Source organism: Apis florea, unplaced genomic scaffold (genome assembly GCF_048593485.1).
Source record: "Apis florea isolate Af1SG1 unplaced genomic scaffold, ASM4859348v1 contig_2293_pilon, whole genome shotgun sequence".
Lineage (NCBI taxonomy): Eukaryota > Metazoa > Arthropoda > Insecta > Hymenoptera > Apidae > Apis > Apis florea.
Genome location: NW_028256554.1, coordinates 4,923,356 through 4,937,120, shown reverse-complemented (window position 1 = coordinate 4,937,120; position 13,765 = coordinate 4,923,356). Strand labels below are relative to the sequence as shown.

The window sequence follows — 13,765 nt, the reverse complement described above, 5'->3', positions numbered from 1 at the left end:
AATTATTGGAAAATGTATCTCGATGAATTATGGAAATTGATCGAATAATTCCACGAGGCTGACAATTAAATTCGAATAGTCTTTAATAACTACCTCATTAATTTTAATAGTGTTATTGGATTATTAATTCGATATGAGACTTCAATGTAAGTTATTGAAATTATGAATCGAAAGATTCATATTTTATGATTCTAATTCCCTAATTAGAGAATAAAATATCCATAAACGATTGCATAAAAATTCTATTATAAATTGTCGTATACCTATCATACTCGATTATTATTGTATCTTCGATAATTTTAATACAATTTTCAAGTCAGTCATAATATAACAAAATATAAATTCCACTACTACTATCTCTATCGTTAAAAAAAATTATTTTCAACTTGTTCTCCTAAAAGAATTTCAAAAATTCCAAATGTTATACGATCTAAACGATACATTTATTACATACCTCGCTATTACGAAAAGATTTCCTCAAAAAGAACTTTAAAAATTTCAATTTTTGATACGATCTATTTCTTTTCAAAGTTAAGTAGTTTCACTGTCCTTCGCTTACATAACAATAATCAAACAACAAGTCGTTAAATGATAATTTCAAATTTGCTAAAAAAAAAAAAACTCCAAAAATTTTCAAACTTTGCATCATCCATTCCCTCCCGAAAGTTAAATAATTTTATTTCGATAAATAAATAAAAACCATCGTTCTTCCCTTGCACCATTTAAACCATTAATTTCAAGTGGATATATACACTATTCGCTATTACAAAAAAGAAAACCTTGATTGTAAAAAGATTTCCTGAAAAAGAAGTTGAAAAATTCCAAATTTTTACACGATCTATTTCTTCTCAAAGTTGAGCAGTTTCACCGACAACTAAAAAACCATCGTCCTTCAATTACACCGGTTGAACGATATTAAAATCCGGAATCTGGAATCAGAAAGGGCAAAAGAAATCCGCCGGTGGGAGGGGGAAAAGAAATTTTTCTCCTCCTCCTATCCCCGATAAATTCTCTCCCCCAAAGCTGTTCCCCGAGTCATCTCCATAACCCGTGGATAAATTTTTTCGCGCCAGACGTTTTTCGTCCCCGTCGTGAAATTCGTTTCGCGCGATGATTCATAACCTTTCGTGGCCTACTCATTTACTCCCGAGTAAACTCACGCACACCACGCGGCTTCACCTTGGTCGACGACACGTAAAATCGAAGAGAGAGGACTTCTCGTTTCCTTTCCACACGGTGCTCCTTGTAAACGATAGTTCTTGCGCTCGATATTTCTTGCCATTTCTTTTCCTACCTGTTTATATAGCTCGCGTTATACACCTAATAAGACGCAAAATTGATCGCCCTTGCTTTTTACTCGGTAAGCGAGCAACACACGCTCTCGAATCGAGAATTTCTTTCGACTTAATAGGATTTTACGTCGATTAATGCGTAGAGTTAGGTGAGCGGGGCCTGTGACGTTTGTGATGATAAATCGTGTTACTCGGTTAATGGATGTTGTGGCCGAGGTGAAACGCGAAGGAGAAAACTGGACGGTGAATTTATTTATTTACCCGCGATACATGCTTTTCACATGTTTTATCGTATTATATTTGTATTTTGTAAATATTCCGTATCGATGAGTATACGAAAGAAGAATTTCTTAACCGATCTATTCCTCTATATACCGTCGTTTCGATACCGTCTCCGGACGATATCATTGCGAACATGCACGCGAACAGAATTTATCCGCACGAAGGATATTTCTTTGGTGGAGGGAGAAAGGGACAATTTCTATCGTGGAGGAAGAGAAGTGGTTCTAACGCGCTCTGGTGTGTACGAGCTTGAAATAATTTACGTGGATATATATATATATATATATATATTTTCATTGGAACGGCGTAACTCGAGCGGCCTTTTTCGAACTCAAACGAGAGAGGATCGCTTTGATCGATGGTGGTAAAATCGAGGAGGAACGGCGATTTAGACGCGAAAGAGGTGTAACGAGTGTAAAAGGGTGGTCTCGATGTGGAAAAATGGCGCGTGAGGGAAGAAGAATGTTCGTTATATCGTTTTCTAACTGCTCGAAGCGAGAGAGAGAGAGAGAGAAAGAGAGGGAGGAAAAAAAGGGAGCGTATTGCGCACGGAGTGTTGTCGTACGATTATCGACGAGCCACGCGCAATCCCTTTTCGTGCTTTTTGCAAACTGAACACGCGTTTACCTTGGCCGTTACGTGGAATCGACTGCAGATACCAGTTTTTCTTTGTATCTTAGCGGGACATTATTCCGCGAACAATTGCCGTTGCGAGTCGAAGCGTTTTCATTGTCGTCGTTTCTCGCTCGTCGTTCCCCCTCGCCCAATGCAAAACTGCACGCTCTTTAATTCTTTAACGAGGGACAAAGGCGTATCGCGTTGTTCCCAGTCATCGGGCTCGATGAATGCCAAGGATTCGAAATTCAGGGGACGCTTGCCGATCATTTTCGTTCAAGACGTTGAACGAGATTAATCAACTTTTCGTGAAATTTAAAATAATAATAGCGTTTATTTACGAGGAAGAGAGTTATTAAAATTTTGAAACTTTCTTTCTCTCTCATTTACGTGGTTTCTCCAATTTAATCCTAAGCTTTTCGAAATTTCAATAATTCCAATAATCTAATAAGTCGAGAACGTGACGTTCGATAGGAAATAAAATAAGATATTTAGAGTAGCATATTTTTTAAACGAATCGATGTATCGCGTTTGATACTACGTATAAAAGGATATATTATAAAAAGAAAAATTGATAAACAATCTGCTTCCAGATGGATCTGAATTTTTGACACGATCCGATTTAATTAAATTTCATACGTCGTCTCGTTATTAGATTCTTTTTTATTCGAACACATCTACTGTCGCATTAACGTCACTGTTATTTATAATTTACGGCGATACTTCTTCAATCGGTTTCCCGGCCCGATAAATTAAACACAATCCCCGAATACGAACGATAATCAACGATAAAAGTAGATAAGAGAAGAAACGGGAAGACGCGTCCTCAACGTTAAAAATTTCTACGTGCGTCAGAGTTGAACGATATTTCGAAAAATAGGATCCGTCCAAGGAGTGAAATAATAAAATGGAAGGAAAAAAGGGGCGAGAAAGAAGGGCGAGAAAAAAGGAGGAAGAGGGAAGAACGAGGTATTAAATCATACCTTATAACGATTCGCATAAATCAACGAAGAGAAGCTTCGAACTGCGAAAACATCCACTTTAATCGCACTTTTTCCAACCCGATTTATCTCCTCCAATCGAAACACTTCCCATCGTTTTATGCGGATTTAAAAATCTTTTATTCGATCGGGATTTATTTATGCACACCTTCGAGTCGAGAACAATCGAGAGTGGATAAGATCGATTCGAGGATTTTCAAATTCGAAATTGTCCCAAAAATTTTCTATACGAGTTCGATACACGATAAAAAAAAAAAAAAAGAAGAGAAAGAAAGAACGAAAATTCATTCAAGGTGCACACAGGCAAACTAGCGCAAAAATGTATAATAAAAACCCGATTGTGCGGCACCATTGTGGGAAACCTAATCTCCCACGCGATGTAAAAATAATTAAAGCTAATCAGCGATTGTTATACATAAATTACACCATTCACTTCCCACCGACCCACGCGAACTCAGTTTCCAAATTTCATCACGCGAAATCCAACCTTGACGGAGCAGAATCCTACGTACGTACAATGCACACCGACGCGTTTAATAATTTTCGAAAAAAACGGGCGGTTATTATGCAATGATAAAACGAGAATACACGGATGCGAACACGGAGCAGGTATTACCGGGCCACGCGAAATTTCACGCCATTGAAATTCTTTTCTCTCTTCTATTTCTTCCCTTTTCTTTCCCCCCCTCCCCCCTTCCTTCTCTTTCACCCTTTTGCCCGTCTTGTTTACGCGTCCCTTTTATTCCCACTCCCCTCCTCCGTTTTGTCCTTACCCGTTTTTTTGTTCTAATGACTAAAATTGCGCGCGAGACTCGCGGCGCTTACTATTTAACGGGGCGTTTAAAAAAGTAATGTGGAAATATAATGGGAGACAAAGGGAAGAAAGTTTCCGCGCTCTCGCAGCCGGCAACTGCCGACAACGCGCCGCGCGCACAGTTTTACTCCCCCGCCTATTTGGTTTGGATGAAGAGCTACCTGTTTGTTTACGTTTCGCTTTCAGCCGTTTGTACTCTCTCTCGACGGTGCAGCGCGCGCTGCCACCGCACACCGGATACACGTGAGCGTATATACATATATGTATATATTATGTATATACGTATGTATACGTGTGTGTGTGTGTGTGTGTGTGTGTGTGTGTACGTATATATAGCCGTCCCTGTTCCGCTCGCACAACCGCGTCGGATGCGATAAGCAGCCACATGTGCACACGACCTCCGAAAGCGAATCCGATTCGCGACCAGAGAGAGGGAGGGTTCGATTCTCTTAACCCCCGAGATGGACGCTTTGATCGCGCTTAGATTCACGGCCATCGTGATGAATTGTTGCGATGAATTTCTTTTTTTCCTCTTCTTTCTTTCTTTTTTTCGTATCGCTTGTTTTTCACGGGTTTGCTTTTGGATTGTTTGAACGCGCTCTATTTTTCCAATCGTTTGCCTCGTCGATATAGTTAAGATATTATTGCAATAGTAATAAATAAGTTTTCGTAAACGATCAGAGAGCATAAAGATGAGATACAATGGCGTTCGGTCTACTTATCCATTTATCATTCGCGCAAAGAATATCGGTCAGGTTCATTCAATTAGTGAATTGTGCAGCTGCGAAAAGTCCTCATCCTGGGACGAGGTTGATTAGCGAGCGTGAAACGTGAGAGACGGTGAAGAGGAGATATAAACCGAAGGATGAAAAGTGGGGAAATGGTTGGAAAGGTTGGCGGTTGACTCCGTTTATCACGAGGAGGCATACATTTTGCAGCATCGTGATGTAGAATCCAGCAAAGCATGGAAGATCGTTAAGGGGCGCGGGTCTATCGACGGCGATGACGACGAATCTGGAACGTCCTCGTCGTCCCTGTCCTCGTCGACGTCTAATCACCACTCAAAGCAGATGCTGCTTACCTTGTCTTCGAAATATCGAAAGCCATCATTATCGAAACTAATCGACCAGTGACTGTGGTTGAAAATATACGAAAGATACGAAAGACCTATCGGCTCGTTCGTGGAAAGATATTTGTAATTGTCTTTTCTTGCTTCACCACTTCTTCGCCATTGTTTTCGATATTTTCGATGGAATTTCGAGGAATATTGGACGATGATATAAATAAGATTCGTGGAATGTTGAAACGCTTTGAAAAAAATATTAAAGAAAAGAAGATATATTCTTGATTCTGTCGAGGATGGACAAATATATTGAAATATTTATTTGTTTGAAATTAAAGAAGAAAAAAAGATAAAAGAGAAACGTCCCTGTAATTATTCTTTAAAAAAAAAAGTCCAACTTCAATAACCCTAATTTCTTTTAAATTAAAATAATTAAATTTCTAAATTAAAATTCTCCAATTAAAATACACTCTCGAACGATTAACCGATCCATGTGCAATGCACGTAAAATTTCGATTCGATACTTATTACACATCACGAGAAATATTGTACTCGATTTTTTAAATCGATAAAATAAAAAATAAAAGACGGAAGGGATTAGAAAAACGATGGAGAATGATGGTTTGCCGGTGTAAAAGGCAGCATTTCCATCGGTGACTTTCATAAATTTTTTTCCACCCGTGTCTTGGAAAAACGGATCCGAAGGTGGGCCTGAATCGTCGAGCCTGTGAGAGACTGACAAGAATTATTAGTGGGTGAAGGTAGCCAGTAGCTGAGCCGAGGATCAATACTAGGCAGACGTCCGTGCAGTGTGGTGGAGTGCACTTCTCCTACACAGCTCTAGGCTAGGCTAGAGCTAGGAAAGGCTGGGATGGAGGTTGGGTAAGGTTAGATCGTGAGATGTCTACGTAGACTCCGGTCCCCATAAACTAACTCGACTCGACGATGTAGCCACCACCACCATTGGGTTTCTGGCACCGGGGAAAAAAATATGCTTCCTTTTCGCCTCTTCGAGACACGTTTTCTTCACGAATTTCTTCCGTTTTTTTCGCGTTATTTTTTAATAATTTTTTAATAATAATGTTTCTCACTCTACGTGGAAATATTTTACGTCGAGATGATCGAGATATTTGGAACGATGAATTGTATCGAGATTTTTCTTTTCATCTTTTAAGGGAAAAAATTTTATAATTAGAATTTTAACTTTCGATGTTTCGATGCTCGCTGTTTAATCTTTATGCTATATAAATTCCTATTACATAAAATGTAGAATTAACGTGTAACGATTGATCTGGTTATTAACTTTCGAGATTAAAATCAGGAAACGGAATAGTCAGTCGCCGATTAATTGACATTGAAGAAAAAGAGCATAATATATTTCCCCGAACTAAAACCTTTCCCACTTCCTTGTGCACGGTTCAAAAATCTCGAGCAAAAAGCGTCTAACCTTACCCGCTCGATTTCCGCTCCAATCAGAGATTTTTCTTTCAACGGTCAGGCGAGTGAAAAAAAAAAAAGAAAAAAAAAGGAAATCGACCAGACCGATTACCGTATCTAATGAACTCAACGGACAGAGATGGAGAACTCGAAGGCGTAAAAGAAATCAACCTGCGCGCCTATGCGTCCTAATCCGTAACCATTACCTCCACACAGACGGATACACGATTATTTTCAGAAGGAGACGTGCATCTTCCCGAGCGCGTGAATCCTCGCGCCTCGTGATCGCGGGACCGAAACTAACGCGGCCCTTCCCCCCACGGTTTTTCCTCCTCCCTTTTGTCTCGCGTTCCTTTCCAATTAGCGAACGTTACGATTTTTTTCCCCTCTCTCTTTTTCCCCCTTTTTTCTTTTTTCCCTTTTTTTTTTCTTTTTTTTTTTTTTTTTAATCACGAGATGCGCCGCTGACAGACAAACGCGCGCAAACTTCAACCAGGGGCTCGAAAGCGCGGGCAAATTGGCCTTTCAGCATTCGACAATACGTTGCGGTACAGCTGGTCGCGCGCATTCAAACATTACGATTTAACTCGCCGCGTTGCGTCGCCGATCGCTCCATGAAAATTTAACCATTTTGACGCGTTTGGAAAACGTCAACGGTGAAACCGAAGCCGGCGGCTCGTTCCTGTGATTAATTGTTTGGATTAACCATGATGAGTCGATCTTGAGTTGTTTCAATTTCTTCTCTCTTTTTTTTTTTTTTCTTCTAAGTAAACGTCACATTTTAGAAATCGAATATACATTAATTCCTTTTGCGAAGAGTTAAACGAAGAAAGAAAGAAAAGATTTATATCGCGATGATTTATATTTAAATCCTCGTCTTAAGAATAGTAATCCTATAGAAAAAAAAAAAAATCGTATTTTGTTTCACCAACTCTGTATATACTGATGTATATTTTTTATTTTTGCGATGCCAATCCGCGTAGATTATAATTCGAAAAAAGAAATTATTTCTACTAAAAAGTAAAAGGGTATACAGCGATACGAATCATTCGAAAATTATTCGTTGTTGGAAGAATAAAATATTCGCGAGGAGAAAAAGAATGGGCGGGAGAAAAAGACAAAGTTATATTAAAAAGAGGTGGTCGGATCGCGGTCTGCTTATTTTACGATCTCAGCCAGGTGTACGTGTATGCAGAAGCGTGTGTGCGTATGTGTATACTTAACCAGGAAGTAAAAATAATCTCGCGGAACGTTGTGTGCGCAAGAAGTTGTGAAAACTAGTTAAACCGCCCCAAGGTCGAGACCGTGAAACTCGTCCAATTCACGGTGCAATTCTGCGCACACATCCTTCGCTCGGATATGACAGGCTACGAGATACAGTTCAGCTTATGCAATCAGCTGATCTGACTGCGCATAATCGCTACCAAAAATCTACTTCACTATTTTTCTCCCCACACCTTTTCCTTCTCCCAAATTTTCGAGAACAAAATTTCCCGATTCCTTTGATTTTACAAATAAAATTTATCGATCTGTTTTTTATTCGTACTCCCGTAATCCAAGATCCAAAATAAACGAGCGCGCCTTTAAACCGGGATTCGACGTTCCGTGCAAAAAAAAAAAAAAAAGAAAAAAAAAGAAAAGGAAAAAGAAAAATAGATATAGATCGGGTAGAACAGGTGGCGCGCGCAATAACAAACGAAACACGGTCGCGAATGCAGAAAGAGGGTGGGGGAGGAGAGCGGGTAAAATCAGAAATCATCTCGGGGCGGACAGCGTTGTTGGGTTTTCGCGGACACGCGAGGGCGCGCGTGAAATGGCAGGAGGGGAGGAGCGGCTGCGTAGTCGGACTGCACTCACACACCCGCGCCAATACTGATGATCATTCACGCCACTGACCTACTCTGCGCGCCGCGCTTAGCCCTCCAACCCGAGTGGGTGGGAAGAAAAGGGTGGCCGTGGGAGGACAGCCGCGAAATGACAAGAGGGTGAAACGGAGAGTGGGAGAGAGAGAGAGAGAGAGAGAAGGACGAAGCTACGACTACGACTTTCGTCTAAAGAGCAGGCTGGAAAAAGAAAGGGAAAAAGAGAGAAAGAGGAATAATGGAGAGTAGAAAGAAGTAACCGTCAGGCAGGAAGAGTCGGGAAGAAAGAGATGGAAGAAGGATGCGGGAGAGGGAGAGAGGGAGGGAGAGAGACTGTGTGTCTGGTCGACAGGTCTGGGCCTGCGTAACGACGCGTGTACGAGTCGGTGCAAGTACGACGATAGAGGGTTGAGAGTTGCAGCGAGAGAAGGGTGTATCGGCGGGGTGAGAGGCGGGCGATGGAGTGGGGTTAGGTGGAGGCGAGTTGCAGGGGTGCAAGTCGGTGAAGGGGCAAGCGAAGGGGAAGGGCCAGGAGCAGGGACGAGGGGGTGGAAAGCGACCGAGGGGAGGCAGGGAACAAGGAAGGCTACGATTGATCCGTGGTCGCCCTCCCTATCCTCTTTCTCCCTTCTTCCCCTTTCATCCTCGGCTGGCCCTCTTTGTCTCTCGCCCTCCCTCCCTCTTACACTCGCGTCACGACCTCACGAATTCATTGTGCGCACTTTTGCTCGTCCTTTTTCTCTCGGCAGCCATTAGCTCTCCGTTCGGCTCGCCTCTTATTAGCATAGTTGCAAATTCTATGCCACGACGCCCGGTGGTCTCCCCTTAACGCTTGATTGGAACCCCGACGCTTTGTGACGTGACAGGTACACGCGTCCCCTTCGAAACTCCAACCCTCCTCTCCGTTCCGAAAGTAGCAACCTTTGGCTGCCGAGGGGTCGAGGAAAAAGAGGGGTGGAGAATTTTCGGTCTCCGGCACAGGTGACGATCGTCCCCCATCGTTGGACGTCGATATTTCAGAATTTACATAGCCTTGAAACCGCGCTACACGCGCTATACGTGACCGCGGCTAGATAGCGTAGGTGGCGGAATTCTTTTTTAATCGATTCGAACAATGCAGAAAGATATCGCTCAACATGCCTATCGTTTATCTAAGAAAAGGCCAAACCCAATTAGAACGGACTCAACTTCTGGAATTCAATGGAGGCAATTGGCAATGGTTACCGCATATTGTTACTGTTACATTGTTAATTTTAATGGGACGGATATAGCTGTGTATTGGAGATAGTCAAGATTTAATGGGCGCGGAATTGAAAGTGCGGAGATGCTTGATTTGCACGAGTTTTTGTAATTTTTTAATCGTAACCACTGACGGCTCCCACAATTTTGCGTCGCAATTCTTGTTTTAAATTGTTCAAATATCTGTCGAATATGTATTTACGTAAAAATGATTCGCGAAATTTTTTTTTCGTCGATTTATCACTAAATAGTACGATTTCGTTCTAGAAACAGAAAAAAATATATATATATGTATATAATATTCTCAACGACATGCTAAATGATAAAAAAGTTTTCGAAAAAACCGTCACAAATTAAATCTGTTGAAAACTTAAGTAAATTAGGTCAACGTGTTTTACCACCATTATTTAAAATTTCGCGCGAAATGTTTTTTAATAAAAAAAAAAAAGTACTTATTCGTTAAAATAAACATAAATTACCTGCATTACATATATTCATTAAAATAACACAAGAAAATTATAAAGATGTTACAAGTACGATATATCTAATTTAAAGAATCGTTTACAAAGAGCTACTTAAAAAAAAAAATGAAAAAAAAAAATGAAAAAAAGAAAAAAGGAAATACAAAATAAAGGAGAAAAAAAAGTGTTTCATTTACCCTCATAACCCTTCACTGCCTCAACAGTTCATGCATCTTTGAAATCGTCTGGGAAATTAGTATTCCGTTTGGTATCCCTGATTGATGACATTGCGTTTATCGAACGGCGTGCAGCAATGCACACAGATTATTCATCATATTAAAAAGCGTTTTCACCCGTCGCGCATTCATTCGAGTGTTACATTCCAATAAATGGAACTTAACAATCAGCCGTAGAAATTGGTACGCGCATGCTGCATGACGTATGCACGAGGCCAGCAACCACCGTAAACAGAATTATACAATACCGAACGTGCTACCATTAATTAGAGTAACTTTGTTGGCACGTGCGCGTGTGCGAGCGTGTAACGCGGCCACGCTTTTATATTAATGGCGTGCAAAATGTTTTGACACCTCGGCTGCGGATTTTTAATTGAGAAGTATCGTGCTCGTCGCCAGACAACAGTTACAAACAATTTGGCCAACTTAATATAGTTCGATCGACGAAAGACATTCTTCTAGTTTAAAAAAAATATATATATATATATCGTTTCGAATGAAAATTTCGAAAATAATAATAATAATAATGATTATTAGAGTTGTTTAAAAATTTTAAATAATAAAATGATTACGGGAGTATGTGAAATAATATTATAGGGAGCGAGAAGTGGAACATTGAATTTCAATTTTTTACAAAGTCTCGAAGAATTTATGGTAATAAGTGGTGAGACACCGTCGCTATCGGACATAGATCACACGATACAGGAAGAAGGCGGCCTGGTTCTTGCGATAGAATATTAATTGAATGGTCCAATAAACGGGTCTAGCATAAAAATGAATTATCAATATTGATAGCAGAAAGGAAAATAAAATGATATTTTGGGTTATTTTAAAAAGAGATGCAATCAGATGATTAAATGGTTAGTTTAATAAATGTATTAAATAAATGTGTTCGAATTCATGAATATTTCAATAATTGACTTTATAAAATATCCTCCTTCTATTTGTTAAAATTTAGATTTAGTGAATTTAATAGTGTATTTAAAAAAAAGAAAAAATTGATCGCGTTATCGCTAGATGAAAAGTTTCTCTGTTTTATCAGGCACAATGACAACAACTGGTCGATGCAAATGTCACGAGGTGCTTATTACACAATCTCAAAATAAGCATTTTTAATAGGTCATCTAAGGTCTCAGATTAATCGCCATTTCTCATTTTTGTACACGTAGCCGTAAAATGATTGTGTCTACTGTATTTGAAAGTTGTTTATTTGATTTTCGAAACAAAAAAAAAAAAAAAAAAAAGACGTACACGTGTAGGCAGATACGTGAACAGATACCTGTTTTAATGAGTAACAGAAATAGGCGTGTACATTTTGACCCAAGGATGCTTTCATGAGATTACAATTAACGCTTTACTTGTTTCTGCACTATTTCACAACGCCAAGCTCTAACGATCAGGTAGTGTTGAGATTTCATTAATCAAAATTTCACAAAATTTCATCGACATTTGCAATTCTATACTTCTTTTAAATATTATATCGTGAATGATGCTGGCGAAATATACGTTGCCACGTATCAATATAAATATACAGAGAATAATACTTTATCGACATGATACGAGTAAAGCATTACTTAAAAATACTGTAAACAGGTTATCATGTATCCTTAAAATCGGTCGATTAACAATTGTTTTGTCTTAAAATTTTCTACGCGATAAATCACGTGGGTAAAAAAGCGATAAATTTTGAGATAAAAAAATTTTAAATTAAAAAAAGTATTTATTAAATTTTAAAGCATTTATGTTCTAAGAATAAAATAGGCCTCGAAAATATATAAAATCGTGAAATTGCCCTAACACCTAAATATTAAATTTTCCACTTACGATATACCATATCAAAACGTTCGCAACATGATAAAAAAGAAAAAAGAAATCGAACGACAAATATCGATACAAAGACAAATTAAAGCCATCGAAATTCGCGCAGAGGTAGCGCGTTATTGGCAGGAATCCGCAAGAGAGAACTCGCCTATTTCCGGAGATGAGCGAAGCGCGCGAACACCACGGCGTACCGTGAAAATTCAAACGGCGAAACGTCCTTCCGGGCGAGTGGAACGTTTTTCTATCGTGGGTATACAGGGGCGGCCGGGTGTTGTATCGAGAGCCCGTGTGAAAACCGTGTTTTGTGCAGCCTCGCCGCTGCTAGTAGCAGCGCGGACAATGAAACGTACTGTAGACGGCAGGCAGGCGTTACGACGGCAAATCCAATTCACGCACTATCGACGCGTTACCTAATAGCGTACTACGTGGATGCAGATACACAAGAGCGACGTCACGTGCTCGACGAGGCACCTGCGCTCACGCAAAGCAAAAATAAAGGTGCGCGAGACGAAGTGTAGCAATTGCCACGGGTTGGCACACGGCGAGGCGGCTTGTGTGACTATGCAGCCACACAGACACGACGAACAGTTCCGTTCACGCAACGGGCAATGCGTTACCTAAGAACGCGTAGACGCGCAATTTCAACCAACCATCTCGCCCCTCCTCTGCCACCGTTGCCCTCTGATGCGGACGATCTATGAAAAACAACGTGCACGTGGACGCGCATGTAACACCGGATCGATCTGCAAATAACGGCAGACAATAATCGCGTTTATCACGCGGGAAAATACCCGGTGAGCACCGTGTGACGAGGGTCACCATAAAAACCAGGAGCCATAATGAAGTATCAAGGCAGCTGGTTGGACGTGCTCTCGCTCCCTTCTTTCTATCTCGCTTTCTACTTGTATCTCTCTTTTCTTTTCTCTCTTTCTCTTTCTTTCTTTTTTCTTTTTTTTCTTTTTTTTTTCGGTGCAATTTCTCCGAGTGCTCCACCACCGCATCGCAACACCGTCGTTTCATTCTGCTACCTACAGCCGTGCTACACGCGCGTGGCTTTCCTGGACTAACGTTGGCTACGTGGCACGATTGCGTTTTCCTCGTGACAAGGAAAAACCGCGGATAGCGAGAAATTATGGAGGTGGAGATGTTTAATGCACGATTTGATTGTAGATTTGCAAAGATCTCACGACGAGGAAACGTTAGATTGATATTTTATAGAGATTTATATAAATAATATTCGATTCTGTTGATTTTACTTAAATCGTAATTTAAAAATATAAAATTTAATTATTTTTATTTACTATATTTAAAATTATTTTGCACGAGAAAGATAAAATTTTAAATTATATTTCGTGCATCAATATTCGATATTTTGTATCTACGTTGTAGCGTCTACGCAAACGCGGAATTCTAAGTCTCGACATATAACGACGATGATCGATAAAGGAAAAACTCGCGTGATTCTACGGAAATCGCAACAAAGTAATTCCATTCACACGGATTCTCTCGCGTTGGCGTATCAAATGGACTACGCTGTAGCTGTAACTTATGTTCATGCAAATATATATATATATATATATATATATATATATATATATATATATATACATACAACGCAACAAAAATTTGAAAAGGAATATTA

At 39.9% G+C, this 13,765-nt stretch overlaps 1 long non-coding RNA gene across 2 annotated transcripts in view; it reads right to left on the bottom strand.

Annotated features, from left to right (window-relative positions):
* Nucleotides 1-13,765, bottom strand: part of LOC105735762 (uncharacterized) — an 86,791-nt gene that overhangs the window by 71,543 nt on the left and 1,483 nt on the right. The gene's annotated exons all lie outside the window — the stretch shown is intronic.